Genomic DNA, 20,957 nt, shown 5'->3' with positions numbered 1-20,957 from the left:
TGACTTAACAAAATTAGAATAGATCAGAGAAATTTTTTTAATGGGGAATTAATCATAGAAGAATGAGATAAGAATTTTTCATCTTAGGCCTCTATTTAAAGGAAAGAGTAAATGAATCGAAATGAAGAAAGACCATATTTATCTACCTTCTGGATGATACGAGTTCTGCTGACTAACCTGAAATGTTTTGGGTAACATGAGAAAGGTAGGTAAGAAAACACTTAAGATGTGAGGTCCTCAAGGGCAGGAGCTTCTCTCTCTCCATCCTTGTGTGGTACAAGACAAAGAACTTAGTTGAACAAATGAGCAAATGATTGGTTCCCCACTTTGAAGGAATTTAGGCTGTCCTTGCCTTATAGGACAGGTGTACCATCCATTTGCTTTGTATAAGGTCCAGGAAAAGAGTAAGATTTCCTCTCATAATATTATTAGCCCCAACTTCTGATGTGATTGATGGATTATAGAACTTAAATTTCTTCAAAGCCCAGCAGTCAGAGAACACATTTTTACTCTGAGGTAAACAAGAGTATACCTCTCAGAGCCTTATGAAGTATATTCTGTTTCTGGCCACAGACTCTAGGTCTTGAGCTGATATTTGAGAGGGAAAGATTGGAACTTAGTAGAGTTATACTCCCTGTATCTTAACTTTCCAACCATTATGTAAGGCTTTCTTTTTCTAGAAAGAGACTAACGTGGAATGAGAATTAATTCGTCAGTAAATGCAAAGCTTTAAGTAGGTCATCTGACTTTGCTTTTGTGCACCACATTCATCTTGGTTATAAAAGGGCCTTTCATGAGTTTTCTAGGCTTTCAGCACTCCCAGACTCTCCACAGGCATTGTGAAAGAATTAAACTACCCTCCCCCTGCAATGCCTGTCTCTTGGACTCTTTCGTAGAGTACACACCACACTGTGCGCTCAGCAGGGACTCTTTGCATACACTGAGTATATGAACAGTCCTCCTTCCAGATAAGAGATTTCACTATTGATTAATGTCACAGCATAGAAGTTAGTGTCTGCCAGTATCTGATATACTGACTTGGCAGCCTAATTTTTGCCAAGTTTGTAGGCCAAAATTTAAATGTCTGTATTAAAATTATTTTTTAAAAGATTTTATTTCTTTGTCAGAGAGAGAGTGCACAAGCAGAGAGTGGCAGGCAAAGGGAGAAGCAGGGTCCCCGCTGAGCAAGGAGCCTGATGCAGGACTCGATCCCAGGATCATGACCTGAGCCAAAGGCAGATGCTTAACCAACTGAGCCACCCAAGCGTCCCCCCGCCTTTTTAAAGATTTTATTTATTTGTCAGAGAGAGGGATAATAGAATTATTTTTATATAAAATTTGCCTCTAAATTTTTGTTTAATCAGTTGGATAGGAAGCTGATGAATGCTTCAAATAATCTACACATTTTTTGAAAGGAGAGAATCAGCACTGCAGGCTTAAATAAGTTTTGCCTACAGGAGTAGAGGAGGAAAGTAAACATTGAATTATGGAGGGGTATTTAGCAAGCTGCTTGTGGCATAATCTGGAGGTAGTAAAGGATTTGCATTGTGCTGGTATTGAGATCCATACATCTCAAGGAAGCTATAACTACGTAGGGTTAACAATATTTATTGATTTTTCAAGGACTATGTAGCCTATCAGTTAAATAGATTCCAAATGATTCTGGTGAAATTAGTCTCTCGGGACCTTCCAATTTACCTGCCCAGTTGTTGCCACTATAAGACATTCTCTGACATCTTCTGAATTTTTAGTCACTTTAGTCCTTTATGTTTTGGAATCATCTTTAGTATCTGCCATCCGTTCTTGTCAAAGATAGACTCTGGTTCAGCAGTTCAGCTATTCTCTTGCCAGTACTCAACCATGTTGCTTATAGTTCTGTTGCATTCAGCCAGCAAATCTTAATTCTGTGTTTTCCAAACCATTACTGCTTAGAGAATTTTCCAAAAAAGAATTCTTGAAAAATGGGTCTCATCTCAACTGGGCCCTTTTCTTCGATTTCCAGCCATTTTCTGCAGCAGCAGTGTTAGTCTTATCACTTCTTAAAACTTTATCCCACTGTCTCACCCTCTTTTTTAGCCTTTGACTTTGCTACATTCTTCACAGAAAATCTCAAAGATGGCAGATTGAAACTCCTTCACTTTTCCATTCTTTCTCTTATCTCTTCCTCCCTTCCTTTCCTTCCCACTGAGTTCTCCTCCCCATTTACATTTGGTTAGTTCTCTGGTAACCTAACAAACCCTTTCCTTGGTGCAAATCAGTGGCTAGTTTTGCTAGGGTATAAAAATCCTTTCCTAGGGGCACCTGAGTGGCTCAGTCGTTAAGCATCTGCCTTCGGCTCAGGTCTTGATCCCAGGGTCCTGGGATCAAGCCCCTCGTCGGGGCTCCCTGCTTAGCAGGAAGTCTGTTTCTCCCTCTTCCACTCCCCCTGCTTGTGTTCCCTCTCTGGCTGTCTCTCTCTCTGTCAAATACATAAATAAATAAATCTTAAAAAAAAAAAAAAATCCTTTCTCTAGTCACCTTGATACCCAACCTCCCATTGTTTCTTAGGATTTACATGGAGGTTGTTGTGGGTTTTCTGTGTAAGTGATCCTAATTCCTGCAGAAAATCATATCCTGTCTAATTTGTTTTAGATTTTTATTTATTTATTTATTTATTTATTTATTTATTTATTTGGAGAGCATGCACATAAGTGAGGGGGGAGAGGGAATCTCAAGTGGACTCTTTGAGGAACATGGAATCCAACATGAGGCTGGATCTCACAACCCCCAAGATCATGACCTGAGCTGAAATCAAGACTCGGATTAACCAACTGAGCCACCCGGGTGCCCCTGCATCCTGTCTAATTTTTATGATTCTATTTCTTATTGCCAAGGCTAGGACCTCTCATAAATTTTTTAAAAAGATTATTTATTTTAGAGAGACAGGGCATGAGCAAGAGGGGCAGAGGGAAAGGGAGAGAGAATCTCAAGCAGACCCCCGATGAGCCTGGAGCCCGACTTGGGGCTCAGTCTCAGGACTCTGAGATCATGATCTGAGCCAAACCAAGAGTCAGAGGCTTAATTGACTATGCCACCCAGGTGCCTCTCTCATAAATTATTGAATAGTAGAAGTGATGATGGGTCATCTTGTCTCATTCCTGATTTTAAAGGGAATGCTTCCAATGTTTCCCTACTGAAGATGATAGCTGCACAGTGTTAGGGTTGTTGTTTTAAAACAGGAACTGTTTTATTAGGTGAAGGAAGTCTTCTATTCCTAATTCAGAGGGGTTTTTAAAAATCATGAGTTTATGTGTTTTTAGCCAGTGTTTCCTCTATATCAATTGAAATGATTATATGATCTTTCTTCTTTAATATAGATTTTATATCCACACATATTTGTACACTTTGGATAAACTCAGATTGATTGTGGTTTGTCTTTTTTATATACCAGATTCAGTTTGTTAGTGTTTTAAGGTTTTTTTTAAGATTTTTGAATCTATGTTGTTATTGAGTGGAAAAGGGACTATACTTTTCTTGTAATGTTTTGTTTAATTTTAGTGCCACGTTTCACTTACTCTTAGAACGAATTGGAGATTATTCCCTCCTTTTTTCTCATCTATCATCTTGGCATAGTGTTTTCTTTGTGAGGAAATTTTGACTTTTGATTCAGCTTCTTAAAGAGTTGTAAGAATATTCAGGTTTTTTATTTTTATAATATTTCTAAGCTAATTTTAAGTTCCGTTTTTCTGGAAATTTGTCCATTTCTTTAAGTTTTCAAAATTATTTGCCTATAGTTGATAATAGTCTCAGTTTTCATCTGCAGTATTTGTAGTTATTTCCACTTATTAATAATATTAATTTGTGCCTTTTCTTTTTATCTATTTTGTTAATTTGTCAAAGAACCATCCTTTGGCCTTTTAAATTTTTTATTGTATGTTTTCTGTATTTTTCCTTTAATTATAAACAACTTTAAAATTGACATACAATAAACTGTATACACATTTAAAGTATAAAATTTATTAAGTTTTGACACATGTATTTGGTGAAACTATCACGACAATCGAGAGTGTGAACATACCTATCATCCCCCAAATTTTTCTTGTGCCCCTTGGTAATCCCTCCCTCTTGCTGATGCCCACTCCTCTGTCCCTAACCAACTGCTGATCTTTTTTTTTTTTTTTAAGATTTTATCTATTAATTTGTCAGAGATAGAGCAAGCACAAGTCGGGGAGCGGCAGGCAGAGGGAGAAGCAGGCTCCCTGCTGGGCAAGGAGCCCGATGCAGAACTCGATCCCAGCACCCTGGGATCACAACCCAAGCCAAAGGCAGACACTTCACTGACTGAGCCCCCAGGCATCCCCCCAACTGCTGATCTGTTTTCTGTCGCTCTAGATTAGTTTGTATTTGCTAGGATTTTATATAAATGAAATAAGGCATTGTTGCGTTAACTATGTGTTTTTGATGTGTAGCCTTGCCTACGCTAGAGGGACTGCCCCTCTCAGGATTAGCCAATTTCTAGACATGTAAACAACTCTCCTGCTAGTGTGCCTTTCATATGCAAACCAGCCAATTCAGAGCCCATACCCCAAGCACCTTCTTTATAGGGCTTTCACATTCTAGGTCACTATCTGCCAGGGTCACCCCCAGGCCAGGTATCAGGCAATTAGGGATAGCCTCTAAACCCCAGAGTTTATTCAGATTAGCTAATCCTAACACTTTTGCTTTGCCTCTGCCTGTTTCTTCCTGCAGAAACCACGATAGCCAATAACCGTTCTTATTCATGTTTTCTCCTCACTCCCCCTGCTTCCTAACCAACCCTGGTGCTTCATGTGGCCCCTGTATGACGTGGCATGCCACCTCCTCTTGGGAACTATTAATAACAAACTGTCTTTTCAGTGGCAATCATCTGATATGTTGGTCTCGTCATAACTGAATAATAATAAAACCTATGTTTTAAAACAAGTATGTACTCTCTTTTGTTTCTTAGCATAATTATTTTGAGATCCATCCATGTTGTTGTATGTATCAATAGTTCATTCATTTTTATTGCTGAGCAGTATTCTATTATATGGATATAACAAACTTCGTGTATCTGTTGATATATTGATGGACTTTGGGGTTGTTTCCAGTTTTCAGCTATTAAAAATAAAGCTTCTGTGAACATTTATGTACAAGCTTTTGTATGAACATACATTCCTTTTGGATGAATACCCAAGAGTGGAATGGCTGGATTGTATGGCAGGTTTGTGTTTAACTTTTTAAGAAACTGACAAATGATTTTTCAATCGGCTTATACCATTTTACATTCCCATGAGCAATGTGAGGATTGTGATTTCGTCATATCCTTGATAATACTTGGTGTTATCAGTCTTTTAATTTTAGCCACTTTAGTGTGATATTTTGTGTTTTTTTTTTAAAGGTTTTATTTATTTATTCGACAGAGATAGAGACAGCCAGTGAGAGAGAGCCTACAAGCAGGGGGAGTGGGAGAGGAAGAAGCAGGCCCACAGCAGAAGAGCCTGATGTGGGGCTCGATCTCACAACGCCGGGATCACACCCCGAGCCGAAGGCAGACGCCTAACCGCTGCGCCACCCAGGCGCCCCTATATTTTGTGTTTTATTCTGCATTTCCATAATGATTATGATTTGTAACATATTTCATGTGTTTGTTTGCCTTACATATCTCTTTGGTGAAAATGTTCACATTTTTTTCCTGTTATTTTATTGGGTGGTTTGTTTTCTTGTCTATATAGTATAAAATTTACCATTTTAACCTTTTTAAGTGTATATACAGCATTAAGTTCCTTCACATTTTGTGGTAACCATTATCACTGTCCATCTCTAAAACTTTTTATCCTGCAAAACTGAACTCTATACCTATTGAACCCCCCCAACACCCCCTGGTAACCACTATTCTACTTTCTGTCTGTATGAATTTGACTATGTTCTTAATATAAATGAAATCGAAAGATATTTGTCCTTTTGCATCTGGCTTGTTTCATTTATTATGATGTCTTCAAGAGTCATCCATGTGGTAGCATGTGTCAGAATTTTCTTTTTAAGGCTGAATAATACTCCAGTGTATATATCTACCACATCTTGTTTATCTACTCTTCTGTCAGTGGATACTTAAGTTGCTTCAGCCTTTTGGCTGTTGTGAATAATGCTGCCATAAACATTGGTGTACAAAATATCTGTGTGAGTTCCCGCTTTCAGGTCTTTTGGATGTATACCCAGAAGTAGAATTGCTCTGTCGTATGGTAATTCTGTATTTTTTGAGTAATCACCTTACTGTTTTCCACAGTGACTGCACCATTTTACATTTCCACTGACAGTGCACAGATTTCCAATTTCTCCACATCCTTGTCAACACTCGTTATTTTCCTCTTTTTATCTTTCTCTTTTTTTTTTCCTTTTAAGTAATAACCTTTCTAATGGGCGTGTGGAAGTGGTGTCTCAGTATGGTTTTGATTTGCATTTCCCTAAGGATTAGTGATTGGAGCATCTTTTTGTATGCTTATTGGCCATTTGTCTTCCCTGGAGAAATGTCTCTTCACGTCCTCTGCCCATTTCTTAATCAGGTTGGCTTTTTTGGTTGTTGAGTTGTAGGAGTTCTTTATATATTCTGATTTTCAATTCCTTATCAGGTGATTTGCACCTGATAAGGTGCAACATTTTCTATTGGTTTCCTTTTTCTTCTTTTGATAGTGACTTTTGATGTACAAATGTTTTTAATTTTGATGAAGTCCAATTTATGTACTTTTTGTTTTGTTGAACTGTGCTTCTAGTGCCATACTTTGAAAAGCATTGCCAAATCCAGTGCCATGAAGCTTCCCCCCATATTTTCTTCTAAGAGTTTTACAGTATTAGCCCTTATGTTTAGGTCTTTGATCCACTGATCAAAGGTTAGGTGTTAGGTAGTGAACCAACTTCATTCTTTTGCATGTGGGTACAGTATCCAGTTTTCCCAGCACCATTTGTTGAAAAGGCTGTCCTTCCTCCATTTTTGTACCCTTGTCAAAAATATTTGGTTATATTTGTGTGTATTTGCTTCTGGTTTTGTTTTATTTCATAGGTCTGCATATTTATCCCTTTGCTAATACCACATTGTCTTAACTACAGTATCTGTATAGTGAGTCTTAACTTTGAGTAAGTGGATTTCTCCAACTTTATTCTTCCTTTTCAAAATTGCCCCTGGTTTGTTTTTGTTTCTTATTTTATGCATGTAACTGCACTATACATTGGTTTCATATATCCAGTAACTTATTCCAAGGTGTGCTTAAAGAGAGCAAATACTTTTCGACATGCTTCTTTGTCTCAGTCTGCAATGTAAATTTATACAAAACTAATTTGTTTGTTTATTGAAGTAATCTGATTCCTTGCCTCCAGGCTCATCTCTCTCCAGGCCCCAGACTGAATCTTGCCTTAGGTGTAACTTAATCTATTTTATAGTTTTGGTGGTCCTGAATTTCATCTGTGAAAGTGAGCATCTCTTCAGGTTTCAGACTTCTGCTAATTTTAAAAGGGGGGTCCTCTTCCCTTTATTTTGGACCTTTCTACCATATTACCTTTCTTAAGAGAAGACCTATAGTAATAAAAGTCGATTTCTGGTGTACTAGGCCATCTTCAGAAGCCTTCAGCAGGTTTTCAAGCTCTTTTCTCTTCCTGGTAAGTATTCAGTGTGCTGTTCCTACCCCCCCCCCCCTTGATGGCATGTATCAGTTTTCGACTCACCCACACCCACCTACTCCTGCCTCTTGCGCTTGTCAGATGTCTCTTGCCTGGCTCTCTCATTGCTGCTTTTGTCACTCTTACAGCTGTCTTCCTCCTTTGGCTTATTGCCTGACTTCCGTGGCAGCTGCTCTGTCATTGCTTGTCTGCCATTCTGCCCCTTCTCCCACCCTCATACCCTGCACCCCTGCCCCACGTAGGTACGTCATGTGCATTCTCCATGTTCAGAACTAAGCTTATTACTTTCCCCATGGTATGTCATGTCCCCAGAGTGGTCCTCCTGCTTATAGCATTATAATTCACTTAAGTCAGACACCTGGGCCCTCCTTACCTCTGACATCTCATTGTTAAGTCTTCAGCTCTACCCCTGTGAAAGGGTTCCTGGATCGGATTCAACATGGTGTGTGTGTGTGTGTGTGTGTGTGTGTATAGGTTTTGCCACACCAACAAACAATTTTTAGACACCAGCAGTGTGTTCAAGAATTCAATTCAATTCTGACACTGTCTACTCAGAGATAGAATCAGACTCCACAGGTAGAGGGCTCAGTCCCATAGGGCTTCCCTCCGGTTCAGATGACCCCCTCCAACTCAGGTTGCCAGTCACAAGTCCACATTGTTACCTCTACTTTTGACCAACTGGCTGTAAATCAAAGATTCCCAGGACTATCTCCTTGGGTTTGATTAATTTGCCATAACAGCTCACAGTACTCAGAAAAACCTGTTTACTCACTAGATAAAGATCTATTACAAAAGATATTACAAGATACAGATCAATAGCCAGATGAAGAGATACACTGGTGAAGTCCCATGCAAAGGAGCTTCTGTCCTTGTGGAACTTGGGGCTTGGCACAGTGGCAAATGGAAGTGTTCTGGTTTGCCAGTGTGGAAGCTCTCTGAACCCCCTTCTTTTTTATTTTTTACAGAGACTTCATGACATGGGTACAGTTGATTAATTCATCAGTCATTGGTGATTGATTCAACCTCTAGCCACTCTTCCCAAGAAATCAGGGTGGGACTGAAAGTTCCAACTTTCTGTTCATGGTTGGTCCCGCTCACAATTAGATGTGATGCTTTGCATTCTTAGTATCCATTCTTAGATGCTTTGCAAAAGTCACCTTCATTAATATAAACCCAGTTATGGTGGAAAGGCTTTATTATGAATTATAAAACACACATTTCACCTTGATGGGTCTGAAGCATTTTTAGGAACTGAGGCAAGGGACAAAATATAACAAAAGATGCTGTGAGCCAGGAACTGTGAATGAAGATCAAATGTATCTGAGAAATATATTTTGGTCATCTGAATGACCAAATATGTATATATAATTTCTTTTTTTTTTTTATTGAAGGTACACACAATGTTACATTAGTTTCAGGTATGCAACATTGTGATTCACCAAGTCTGTACATTTATATATATTTCTTATAAATCACAATGTCATGCCCTGTAAATCCTCTTACCAGCCCCTAGATACTCCTGCCCTGTCCTGAAGTCCTCCTGGTTTATTGGCTAGATTACTCCTGAAGGCTTCAGTCAGTGGCCTTCCTAACCTCAAACCCCACCAGTTAGTTGATCCGCCACCGTTCTGTCATTGTTTCTGAAATCCAGATTGTTCCAGTCATTCTCTTTGTGCTAAAGCCTTTGTGGTTTCTTAGTGTTTTCAGTGCAATATCAAAACTTTTTATTGTGGGGGTACCTGGTTGGCTCAGTCAGTTGAGCAGCTGGCTCTTGGTTTCAGCTGGGGCCGTGATCTCAGGGTCCTGGGATCGAGCCCTGCGTCGGGCTCTGTGCTTGGCTCAGAGTTGGCTTGAGATCCTCTTCCCCTGCTCCCTACGCTACTTGCACGCCCACATGCACACATACACACACGCGCGCTCTCTCTCTCTCTCTCTCTCTAATAAATAAAATAAATCTTTAAAAAACTTTTTATTGTGACCTATAAGCCCCTCCGGAATCTGATCACTGCTTCTGGTCACCTCACTGCCTGTAGTACCTGCACATATCCTCACAGACCCCAGTCTTTTCATGTCTCTCATTTTCACATTCATTTAATGCTTATTTATACTTATGTAATACTTATTGACGTCTTACTTGATGTCCTTACCCAGCTCTTTGCCATTCCTGGATCCAGATAGGCTTGTTCAAGCCTCCAAGTCCTCTCATTTGAAAGACTGTTTCTGACCATTTTCTTAGCTCACTACTCTTTATCCTCTCAAATTCAGCTCAAGCATTACCTCCCCTGAAATTCCTTCACCACCTCACCTTAATGTTAATCAGCTAACACTATTTTTGGCAGGTGATAATTCAGAGTTTGAACAAATTGTTTATTTGTGCCTCCCTACTGGCTAGGAAACTACTACTGACTGGATGACAGTGTCTAAAGCTCATCTGTCTGGTGGTATTCCCAGCATTAGGTAAAGTGTGAAGGCAAGGACATGAGCTTTGGAGGTTTAAAAGCCTTGACTTGGAATCCTAATAGCCCACTCATTAGGTATGTGGCCTTGAGGAAATTCCTTAACCTGTGTGATCTTTAAATTCTTCATCTGTAGAATGGAAAAATGATATCTAACTCATCAGGTGGTTGTGAGGATTAAATGCATTGAAGTGTATAGAATGCCTGGTACTAGTACCAAGCACATAATGGCAACCAAGGATTGTAGTTGCAAAAATAGTTTTTGCTCTTAATAATAAATAATAGAATGTTGATTGAGTGAACTATTAGCTGAAGGAATTGAATCCTCCTTCTAGGTGCCTTTTTCTCAAATCAGAGAACCTGAACAGCTCTAGGAGAAGGCCTGGGCAGAGCTTAACACTCCTAGCTGCCACTTCTTTGTTTCTCCCACACGTGGGGGACATCCTCAGTAAGGCTGAGAGTGGAATCATATCTTTCTCCCCAAGAGCTTCATCTCCGTGAAAGAGGTGAGTTTACTTAAATCAAGACTAGTACTTAAACAGTCATATATATTGAATATTTGAAAATCAGTGATTGATTACTGTGAGCACATTTAAAACATTCACTGCCCCTTTGCTTAGAAACCTATAAAATGGAAGTAATAATCAATTAGTTTTAGTTGGCATTAGGAAGATTTATATTTCTACATTAGTCTTTACACTTTTTTTTTTTAAGATTTAGTTATTTATTTTGGGGGGGAGGGACAGAGGGAGAGAGAGTCTTTCTTAAGCACATTCCTCACTGAGCATGGAGCCCAGCTTGGGGCTTGAGCTCACGACCCCATGATCAAGACCTGAGCCGAAACCAAGAGTCAGTCATCTAATGAACTGCGCCACCCACGCGCCTCTAGTCTTTACACTTTTAAAAGATCAAATCATGATAAGATTTGTGAGGAGAAGTCAGGTAGTCCTGAATTTGAGTTCTACTTACACAATTTAACAGCTATGTGATCACTTTTAATTTCTTTATCTGCAAAATGGGAATTAAGAAAAGTATGTAACTTGTAGAGTTGCTATGAGATTTAACTGAGATAAAATGCCAAAAATTGAGATAATTTGTACCTGACACTTGATCACATTTTATCAGCACTAATATATTGAATATTGAATGCTTAACTTGGAATAGATATTCTCTTAATGGAGGCTATCACAGCCAAAGTCTATACTCTGGGCAGTGTGCAGATTGGCTGAGCTTTCCTTTGCTAGTGGGGGCTTCACAATATTGATTCCTTGAAACATTTTTTCTTCAGCAAATGGATGCAGCATTGTACTTACTAGCAGGAGGGCTGAGAAAAATACATTCCAGAGCACCTTCATCATTCCCATTCCTAGATCATCACAAGTCATAACATTAAGAGTTGGTCGTCTTATTCCTTATAACTAGTTGTATCGTATCAGGATTGGAATTGGTTGTATAGAGCAGAAAACAGGTTTTTTTCCTTCTCATATATATGAAATCTGAAAATAAGCAGAACTGGTATGGCAGTTAGTATCATCAGAGAACTTGATTTCTTTCTAGCTCGCTCTCTGTTCTGCTATCCTTAGGTCACTTCAGGGTCCATAATGGCTGCTGGGGTTCCAAAGATCACATCTAAATTCCAGATTATAGGAGGGAGGATAGGGGAACTCCTTCCTTCCTTTTAAAACCGCCTTCCTAGAAATCTCATCATATGCTTTAGCTTGTAACTCCTTGGCCAGGATTTAGTCACTCACTTGTCTACAACTAACTTAGGAAGGGGTGTGTTCTCCCTTAGTATTAGCACCCAGTTTTCTTCCTTCTTCCTCTTAGGAGAGGATGGCATGTCGCTCGGGACCTCTTAGGGTCCAGTGACAGGGAGTGTATGTTTGGGCAAGGAGTGTTTCTCTTTGGCTTGAAGCCAAAGGAATCTTTCCTCTAGAAGATATTCAGTATGCCTGTGATGGTGCAAGTTGTATATTTGGAATAAATTACCCGTGAAATGCATGTAAGGATCTGTAATTGCTTATAAAGTTAACATCCAAGATTTCTGTAGTTCAAGAGAAACACCCCCACCCCCAAAGGTACATAAACACAGTAAGTGCAGTAATACCAGTGTCAGCATCATAGGGTTGGGGAGGGTTAAGTGAGAGGAGGCATACAGAGTGCTCAGTGCACGTGGGGCTTTGAGACGGAAGGGCAAGTGTGAGTGATTTAACAGCTAGTGGGCACTACCCACCATCCATGTCTCCACCACTAAGTGCAGAGCCTCCACATGCATCCGTAGACAGAATGTCTCTGATCTATGCTGAATTCGAATTTTAAGAACATTTAAGAAATGCTCTTAGAGCCTCAAAATCAGGAAAGCAACAGTTACAGTTTTTCAGAACTTTGTCGTATATCCTAGGGCTTTTAAGTATTATCAGTGGCATCTTGGTTTTCCTCTGTTGTTTGAGTGTTAAATGTTCCTGACTGAGCACCCTAACGTATGTGCAGTGGAACCAATTTTTTTAAACTAAGAAATGCTTTTGTAATGAAATAAGGATTGTATATTGGCCCTTTTTCTGGGTGTGGTAGAGTAGGAGAGAAAACACAATGTGTGTGCCATTGTGTCTGATAAATCGGGGAACTGCCCAGACTTCATGACTCATCTCCCAAAGCCTCCCTGCTCAGTTATTCTCTAACTCACAGTTAACCAAAGGATTATGATTCACAAGTGCTTTTTGAAAAATGAACAATGTGTAAGTTTGAGTTTCTTCCATTATTTTGGCTTTCCTGAAATATATAATTCTGTCTTTACTCAGGCCAGTCTTGCCTAATCAAAAATGATGTATGGGACAGAGAAAGAAATCATATACAATTAACTCTTGCTTAATAAAAGCAAACAGAAAGACTGGTTAAAACAATTGGTATATAGACATGATGAAACACTGTGTAGCCACTGAAAAGAAAGGTAGCTAGATGTATTGATGTGGAAGATGTCCAGGATTTATTTTTTTATTTTTTTTAAAGATTTTATTTATTTGACAGAGAGAGACAGTGAGAGAGGGAACACAGCAAGGGGAGTGTGAGAGGGAGAAGTAGGCTTCCCGCTGAGCAGGGAGCCCAATGCAGGGCTCAATCCCAGGACCCCGGGATCATGACCTGAGCCGAAGGCAGACGCCCAACGGCTGAGCCACCCAGGTGCCCCCAGGATTTATTTTTTAAGTAAAAATGCAAGCTGTAGGTAGTATGTGTAATAACCTTTTTATGGATCTTTTAAAAAAATGTATAGTTATATTCTGGTATAGCATAGAAAATTTCTAAAAGGATATAGAAGAAAGTATTGAGTGATTACTTTTGGGAAGTGGACTGGCAGGAGGTGAATGAGACCTATGTTTTGCTTTATATCCCTCTGTATTTCTTTTAATGAGCATGGTTTATTATTTTTTTAGAGTAGTTTATGAAAGGGAAGTAGACCAGTGTCCTTCCTATATAGCAAAAGCTGTGTTTTAATAAACAACATTAAAAGATTCCATTCATTTCAGCCTGAAGATAAATATGGTCTGAGGATCTAATGTAAAACATGATGACTGTAGTTAATAACACTGTATTGTATAATTTAAATTTGTTAAGAAAGTAGGATGTAAACATTCTCACCAAAAAAAAAGATGTGAGATGATGAATGTGTTAATTAACTAGATAGCGGGGAACCTTTCACATTGTATATATATATCAAATCCCCATGATGTACACTTTTAGTATCTTATCACTTATATGTCTGTTATACCTCATAGCTGAAATTAAAAAGATTCCATTCACAATGGCAGCATAATATAACATAATCAGGAATTAATGCAGGAAGACATGAATAGGACAAAAATACAATAATAAATACAGTTAACACTTTGAAGAACATCAAAAAAAAAAAGTAAATGGAGAAAATACTGTCCCAGGATTATAAAATTCAATACCGTAATATGCCAGTTCTCCCTGAACTGATTGTTTTATCAGCCTTTTATTATAAAATTTTTCAAATATACAGAAAATTGAGAGAATTTTATGTCCATCCCCAGCACCTAGACTCTATAATTAATATTATTCTACTTGTTGTATCGTGTATCTGTCCACTTCCCTGTGTTCTCCCATCATTCATACTCTTTTTAATGTATTTCAAAGTAAATTGCTTATATCAATACACTTCTTCCCAAATACTTAAGCTTGCATATCATTTATGATACTAATTTATGGGTAGAATCATTTTCAGAAGTGAAATTTATGTGCAAATACACAAGTGCATTTCCTTGTCAAAATACAGAATATTACTGTTGTCCAGGAAGGTACCTTCATGTTTTTTAATCGTTTAAAAAAAAAAAAAAAAACTTTTTTTTTTTTTTTTTTTTTTTGGGGGGTTTTTAAGGGCCCCGTGGTTAAGCGTCTGACTCTTGATTTTGGCTCAGGTCATGACCTCAGGGTTGTGAGATTGAGCCCCATGTTGGGCTCAGCGTGGAATCTGTTTGAGGTTCTCTCACCCTCTTCCTCTGCCCCCCCACCTGCTCTCTAAATAAATAAATAATTAAATAAGTCTTCAAAAAAATTAAAAAAAAAATTTTTTTAAGTAATCTCTCTGCCTTATGTGGGGCTCGAACTCAAAACCCCGAGATTAGGAGTCACATGCTCTACTGACCAAGACAGCGAGGTGCCCCTCCACCATAGAGTGAATTTCCTTGTTTTAGAACTTCACATGTGTGGAATCGTACATGATATATTTGTTTGTATAAGGCTTTTTTCACTCAGCATGATATTTTTTAGATTGATTCATGTTGTGTGTATCAGTAATTCTTTCTTTTCATTGTTAATGTTCCATTGTGAGAAAATACCGTTGTTTATATAATCTCTTATTGATGGTTACCTGGGGTTTTCAGTTTTTTGTTATTATGAACATTTTTGTGCTAGTCTTTTTGTGGATATATGTTTTTATTTCTCTTGGGCAAATATATAGGAGTAGAACTACTGGGTCATGTAGTAGGTGTAAATTTAGTTTTATAAGAAGCTGTCAGACAAACTAATTTTTAAAATGAAATAAAAATATCACAAATAGCTCATCCTAAAAATCATTTTGTGAAAGGCAAAACCATTCCCATTATTGGAATTTGTATACAGGGTTTCTGTGCAGACTACAGCTGGCAGTGCTAGTTTCCATGTGACATTTGATAGTACATATTTCCCTTGGATTCAAACTATTTAACCATTCATCTGTATCTGTATTCATCTAAGGCTAGATCTTTATCATAGAACCAGCTTTTAAAATCAGTTCAGAGAGAGGTATAGGGAAGAGATGAATTTTGGAGTATATGGGGTATCAGTTAAATCAGATGTGACAGAGGGAGATTGAGGGATTTAACAACAAAGAGGTTGTGTGTGTGTGTGTGTGTGAGAGAGAGAGAGAGAGAGAGAAAGAAAGCGGGGGGCAGGGGAGGGAGAGAGAAATACCAGTGGCTCCCCTGCCCCATGAATTTTAATTTAAGTTTTTGAAAAGGTTATTTTTAAGATGGTTCAAAATCAAAAGGTGTCTTGTGTACTGAAATGAAATGATCTCCAAAGAGCCTCCTCTTTCTGTTTAACAGGACTCATACTATTCCGTTTTATGAATATGCCATTCTTTTTTTAATTTCTTTAAGATTTTATTTATTTGTCGGGGGTGGGTGAGAGAGAGAGAGCGAGCACAAGCAGGGGGAGCAGCAGGCAGAAGAAGAAGCAAGCTCCCCGCTGAGCAAGGAGCTGGATGTGGGACTTGATCCCAGGACCCTGGGATCATGACCTGAGCCCAAGGCAGATGCTTAACTGACTGAGCTACCCAGGTGTCCCTGCCATCCTTTATTTAATCACATTTGCTTCTCCTGTTGGTAAACATTCAGGTTATTTCCAGTGTTTTTCCTTTTTTTTTTTTTTTAAGATTTATTTATTTATTTATTTGACAGAGAGAGAGCGAGAGAGGGAACAGAGGCAGGGGAAGTGGAAGAGGAAGAAGCAGGCTCCCAGCAGGGGAGCCTGATGTGGGGCTCGATCCCATAACACCAGGATCACGCCCTGAGCCGAAGGCAGACGCTTAACCGCTGTGCCACCCAGGCGCCCCTCCAGTGTTTTTCTATTGCAAACAGTGCTGCATTGAATAACCTTGTACATAGGGCACTTTAAAAGTATGGGTATATCTGTAAAATTCTCAAGTGGAATTGTGTCAAAGGGTTTGTGTTTTTGTAGTTTTGCTAAATATTTTTAGATCATGTGAAAGAAACTGTTTACTCAAACCCTTGCCAGTGCATTGTTGTTACAGTTTTTTATATTTGCCTGATAGGTGAAAACTGGTATCACGATATATCTGTAATTTGGATTTCTCTAACCATGAGTGAGTTTAAGCAATTTTTTAATACATATATTTAAGAGAAGCATTTGCTTTTCTGTGCATTGTCAGTTTCATACCTTTTGCCCATTTTTCTTTTGGATTGTTGGTTCCTTTTTTATTAGTCTGTAGGAGTCCTTTATATATTGGGAAATAAGACATTTGTGAATGAGTTAGAAATATTTTTGAAGAGCTCATTCTTTAAAAATATAGAAGTAGTTAGTTGTTTTAGTGGAATGGTAGAAAAAGAAGCCAGATTGCCATGGAGACAACTCTTTCGAGAATATTGGCTGCAAAGCAGAGTAGAGAGGATGCTAGTTGAAGGATTGATATAGAGTCAAAGGAGTTCTCCTTTTCTTTTAGAAATTCTGTGTTTAAATGCTGTTATGAAAGGGAGGAGTTAAAGCTAGGAGATGGTGGTAGGGGATCTACAGGACAAGGACTGAAGACTGAGATTCTTGAGAGGAATTGCAGAGAAGGAGGAAATTTGTAAGTAGGTTTACTGGGAGTTATCATGCAGTCCAATAGCTTCTATTTTCTCTGAAGAGAAGGCAAGGCCAACAGCCAAGAGTGTGGGAGGATGTGCTTGAAGAGGAGAGGAGGTTCTTTGAAATCACTGCTATGGAGAATTGGAGAGAGCGGAGTAAGGAAATACAGAAAGATTGCAGAAATTGTTTGGACTTCCGTCGAGGCAGAAGTGATATCAGCCTTATCAGTTGTTTGATTTTCTTAAGCAGCATTTGGCAGTCCCAAGTGTAGGGCTGATGGTTGGATTAGTTCAGGATTGGATTGTTGGTTCCTTTTTTATTAATCTGTAGGAGTCCTTTAAAAACTGTTTTTGTTTTTCTCCACGTAGGTAGAATAGAACAATGTAGCAAAGGAATTTAGGATGTTAGCATAGTGACAACAAGTTTTCTGGGTTGGGTGAAGAAGGAAATAGGACAGAGATACTGGATAAAAATAAAAAATTAGAGAGAGGTTCAAGGGACTAGAAGCCTAGGTGAGGCCCAAGAACAGGTGTGGTACACATAAAAGAGAAGGAACTGCAAGGATAGGGAGTGTGGTTGGAGAGTGGGAAGGTAAGACTCAGTATGAGTTTCTCCTGGTGATAACAGAACCTGGAGTGAGCCTTTGTCATGGGTCGCTCAAGTGGAGTAGAAGTATGAGGTTGTTGGGGTTGAGGAAGTCAAGGAACTAATAGGCTGGCCCGGATAAGAATTGTGGTGGGTGTCATCTGTGAGGATGTTGAACTGACTTCCAGGAAAGTATTGGGACTTGGGGATAGGAAGAAGACTGTGAGTCACATTGCAGTGTCTTCAGTGATGAGTGCCTTCAAGAACAGGAACTGTTAAAGCAGGCTCTAGGAAGAATGGTTTGCGTATGAGATCTTTGAAAAGTGAGGAAACCTCAATTTTCCTTCCTGACATGCAGCTCTGGGATACTTGGAATGGAAGATTTGGAGACTGGAAGAGGAAGGAAGAAAGCCTAGGTATGGATGCAGTTTCATCTGGGAGGCAGGAAGTCACAGGAATTTGCCTGAGGGTCTTTATATCCTCTCCGAAGAATGAGGCCTTGAATACAGTGTTCCTGGTTGTGGTCTATGGATACACCTTGTTAGTGACGTGGATCTTTTTACATTGACATACCTCTCACTCTCCAGTTTACCAGTACAAATCCTCTCCAACTTGCCACTCACTGTACACTCGTTCTTTTCCCTTGGAGCCTCTCAGGTGAAGTACATCTTTCTTCTGCAGTTTCCTTTTAGTTTTGATTCATATAATCATGCTCTGTAAGCGAAACCTGTTTTCTTTTTAACTTAATTTTATTGATTGTAAAAATATTCTCCATTTTTAAAATTGAGAGAATAAAGTACAACATAATAAAAATCATAAAGTGCTATGCTAAATGTTTACAGATTTTTTCCTTCTAGTTTTACTTTCATGCATATACATTCATACACATATGAATGTGTCGAGATCATATGGTATATGAATTTAGTTGAGATCGTATGGTATATTCCGTTTTGATCTGTTTTTTTAAGCTTAAAAAAATGAAGGGCTTGTTCCATTTCCTTAAATTCTTTGAAGATAGCATTTTGAATAGTAGCAGTATATCATCTTGAATAGCAGCATAGCACTTACTTCAACTTTTTCCTGTTTTCCCTGCTGCTGGGTATTATTTGGATTGTTTTTGCTTTTCCATTTAATGAATATCTCCGTATCATTTTAGTCTGAGTTTCAGATTATTTACATTTACTTCAGACTAGAACCTTGGAAATGGGTCACAAAACAATATGGACATGTTTAAGATTCTTGTATAATCTTTCTGGGAAGGAATTTGTTGTTACAGGCTAATGGCCATTCCCACCAGTGTTGAGTCCTTTTCATGAGACTCTTGCCAGCATTGCATATTTCATATGATTGATCTTTTCTGATTTGAAAGGCAAAAATGTTCTCTCGTCATTATATTCCTTTCATTAATAGGATGGTCAACACTTTTCATGTATTTTCTTAGCCATTTGTTTTTTCTTCTGTAAATTATGTTTAGGTTCTTTAGATTTTTCAAAATTGAGGTCTTAATGTTTTCCATATTGATAGGACTTCTTGTTTTAATCCTTTGTCTTATTTGTGACAATTTTCCTAGTTTATTTCCCTTCTTAAAAACATAGACTTCATTTTTTTAATTTTGTTTATTTATTTATTTATTTATTTACTTTTAAGATTTATTTATTAGACCGAGAGAGACAGCCAGCAAGAGAGGGAACACAAGCAGGGGGAGTGGGAGAGGAAGAAGCAGGCTCCTAGTGGAGGAGCCTGATGTGGGGCTCGATCCCGGAACGCCAGGATCACGCCCTGAGCCGAAGGCAGACGCTTAACGAGACTGCGTCACCCAGGCGCCCCAGACTTTATTTTTTTAGAGCAGTTTTATGTTCATGGTAAAAATGAGCAGAAATTAGACTTCCCAAATACTCCCTGCCCCCACACAGGCACAGCTTCCCACACTTGTCATCCTGTACCACAGTTACACTTACTACGTCAGATGCATTTGCATTGACACATCGTTATCACCCAAAGTCTTGTTTACATTAGGGTTCACTTTTGGTGTTGTACATTCTATGGGTTTGGACAAATAGAAAATGACATGTACTTATCATTGTACTACCATACAGAATAGTTTTACTGCCCTTAAAAATTCTCTGCCTGTTCATTCCCTCCCACCTTCCTAGCCCCACAGTCACTGTCTCCAGGAGCTTGCCTTTTTAAGAACATCATGTAGTTGGAATCATATAGTATGTAGCTTTTCCCAATTGCTTTCTTTCACCTACTAATATGTACTTAAAGTTTCTTTATGTCTCTTCATGGCTTGATAACTCATATCCTTCGAGTGCTACATAATATTCTGTTGTCTGGATGTAATAATAGTTTCTTTATCCATTCACCTACTGAAGGGCATCTTGATTGCTTCCAAGTTTGGGCAATTAATAAAGCTGCTATAAACATCTGTTTGCAGATTTCTGTGTAGACATAGTTTTCAACTTTCTTGGGTTAATAACAAGGAGCACAATTGCTAGGTCATATGGAGAATATTTAGTTATGTAGGAAATCACTAAACTGTCTTCCAGAGTGGCTGTACCACTTGGCAGTCCCACCAGCAATGTATGAGAGTTCCTGTTGCTCCACATGCTCACCAGTATTTGGTGTTTTCAAAATTTTGGATTTTGGCCATTTTGATAGATGTGTTATGGTGTCTCATTGTTTTAATTTGCAATTCCTTAATGACATATGTTGAATATCTTTCCATATGTTTATTTGAAATCTCTTTATCTTCTTCAGTGAAGTATCTGTTAAGGTCTTTGGCCTATATTTTAATTGGTTTGTTTTCTTAATTGTTGATTTTTAAGAGTTCCTTGTAAATTTTGGATAATAGTCCTTTATCAGATGTGCCTTTTGCAAATATTTTCTCCCAGTCTGTGGTTTGTCTTCTTGTTCTCTTGACATTGTCTTTTGCAGAGTGGAAGTTTTTAATTTGAATGAAGTCCAGCTTATTAATTATTTCTTTCATGGATCGTGCCTTTGGTGTTATACCTAAAAAGTCATCACCATACCGGGTCATTTGATTTTCTCCTATGTTATCTTCTAGGGGTTTTATAGTGTTGTGTTTACATTTAGGTCTGTGATACATTTTGAATAAATTTTTGTGAAAGTATAAGGTCTATGTCCAGTTTTTTTTGTTGTAAACATATGCCCAGTTGTTCCAGCACCATTTATTGAAAAGACTGTCTTTGTTCCATTGTACTGCCATTGCTCCTTTGTCAAAGATCAGTTGACTGTATTTATGTGGGTCTGTAACTGGGCTCTCTATTCTGTTATATTGCTCTATTCTTCTTTTCTTTTACCAGGACCACGTCTTGATTACTGTTACTTACGGTAAGTCTTGAAGTCAGGTAGTGATAGTCCTCC

At 38.5% G+C, this 20,957-nt stretch overlaps 1 protein-coding gene across 3 annotated transcripts in view; it reads left to right on the top strand.

The window, feature by feature from the left end:
• Positions 1-20,957, top strand: part of PTPRA (protein tyrosine phosphatase receptor type A) — a 150,947-nt gene that overhangs the window by 60,209 nt on the left and 69,781 nt on the right. Inside the window, exon 1 of one of the 3 annotated variants that reach the window (XM_008703290.2) lies at positions 10,548-10,630. The exons of the other annotated variants lie outside the window; for them this stretch is intronic. The gene's annotated coding sequence lies outside the window, so the exon portion shown is untranslated. Of the gene's footprint in view, positions 1-10,547; positions 10,631-20,957 lie in introns of those variants that run through there. 3 annotated transcript variants of the gene reach the window in all.

This window comes from Ursus maritimus, unplaced genomic scaffold, assembly GCF_017311325.1.
Source record: "Ursus maritimus isolate PB19 unplaced genomic scaffold, ASM1731132v1 scaffold_22, whole genome shotgun sequence".
Lineage (NCBI taxonomy): Eukaryota > Metazoa > Chordata > Mammalia > Carnivora > Ursidae > Ursus > Ursus maritimus.
The sequence above is the reverse complement of the archived record's forward strand: the minus strand, read 5'-3'. Positions and strand labels throughout refer to the sequence as shown.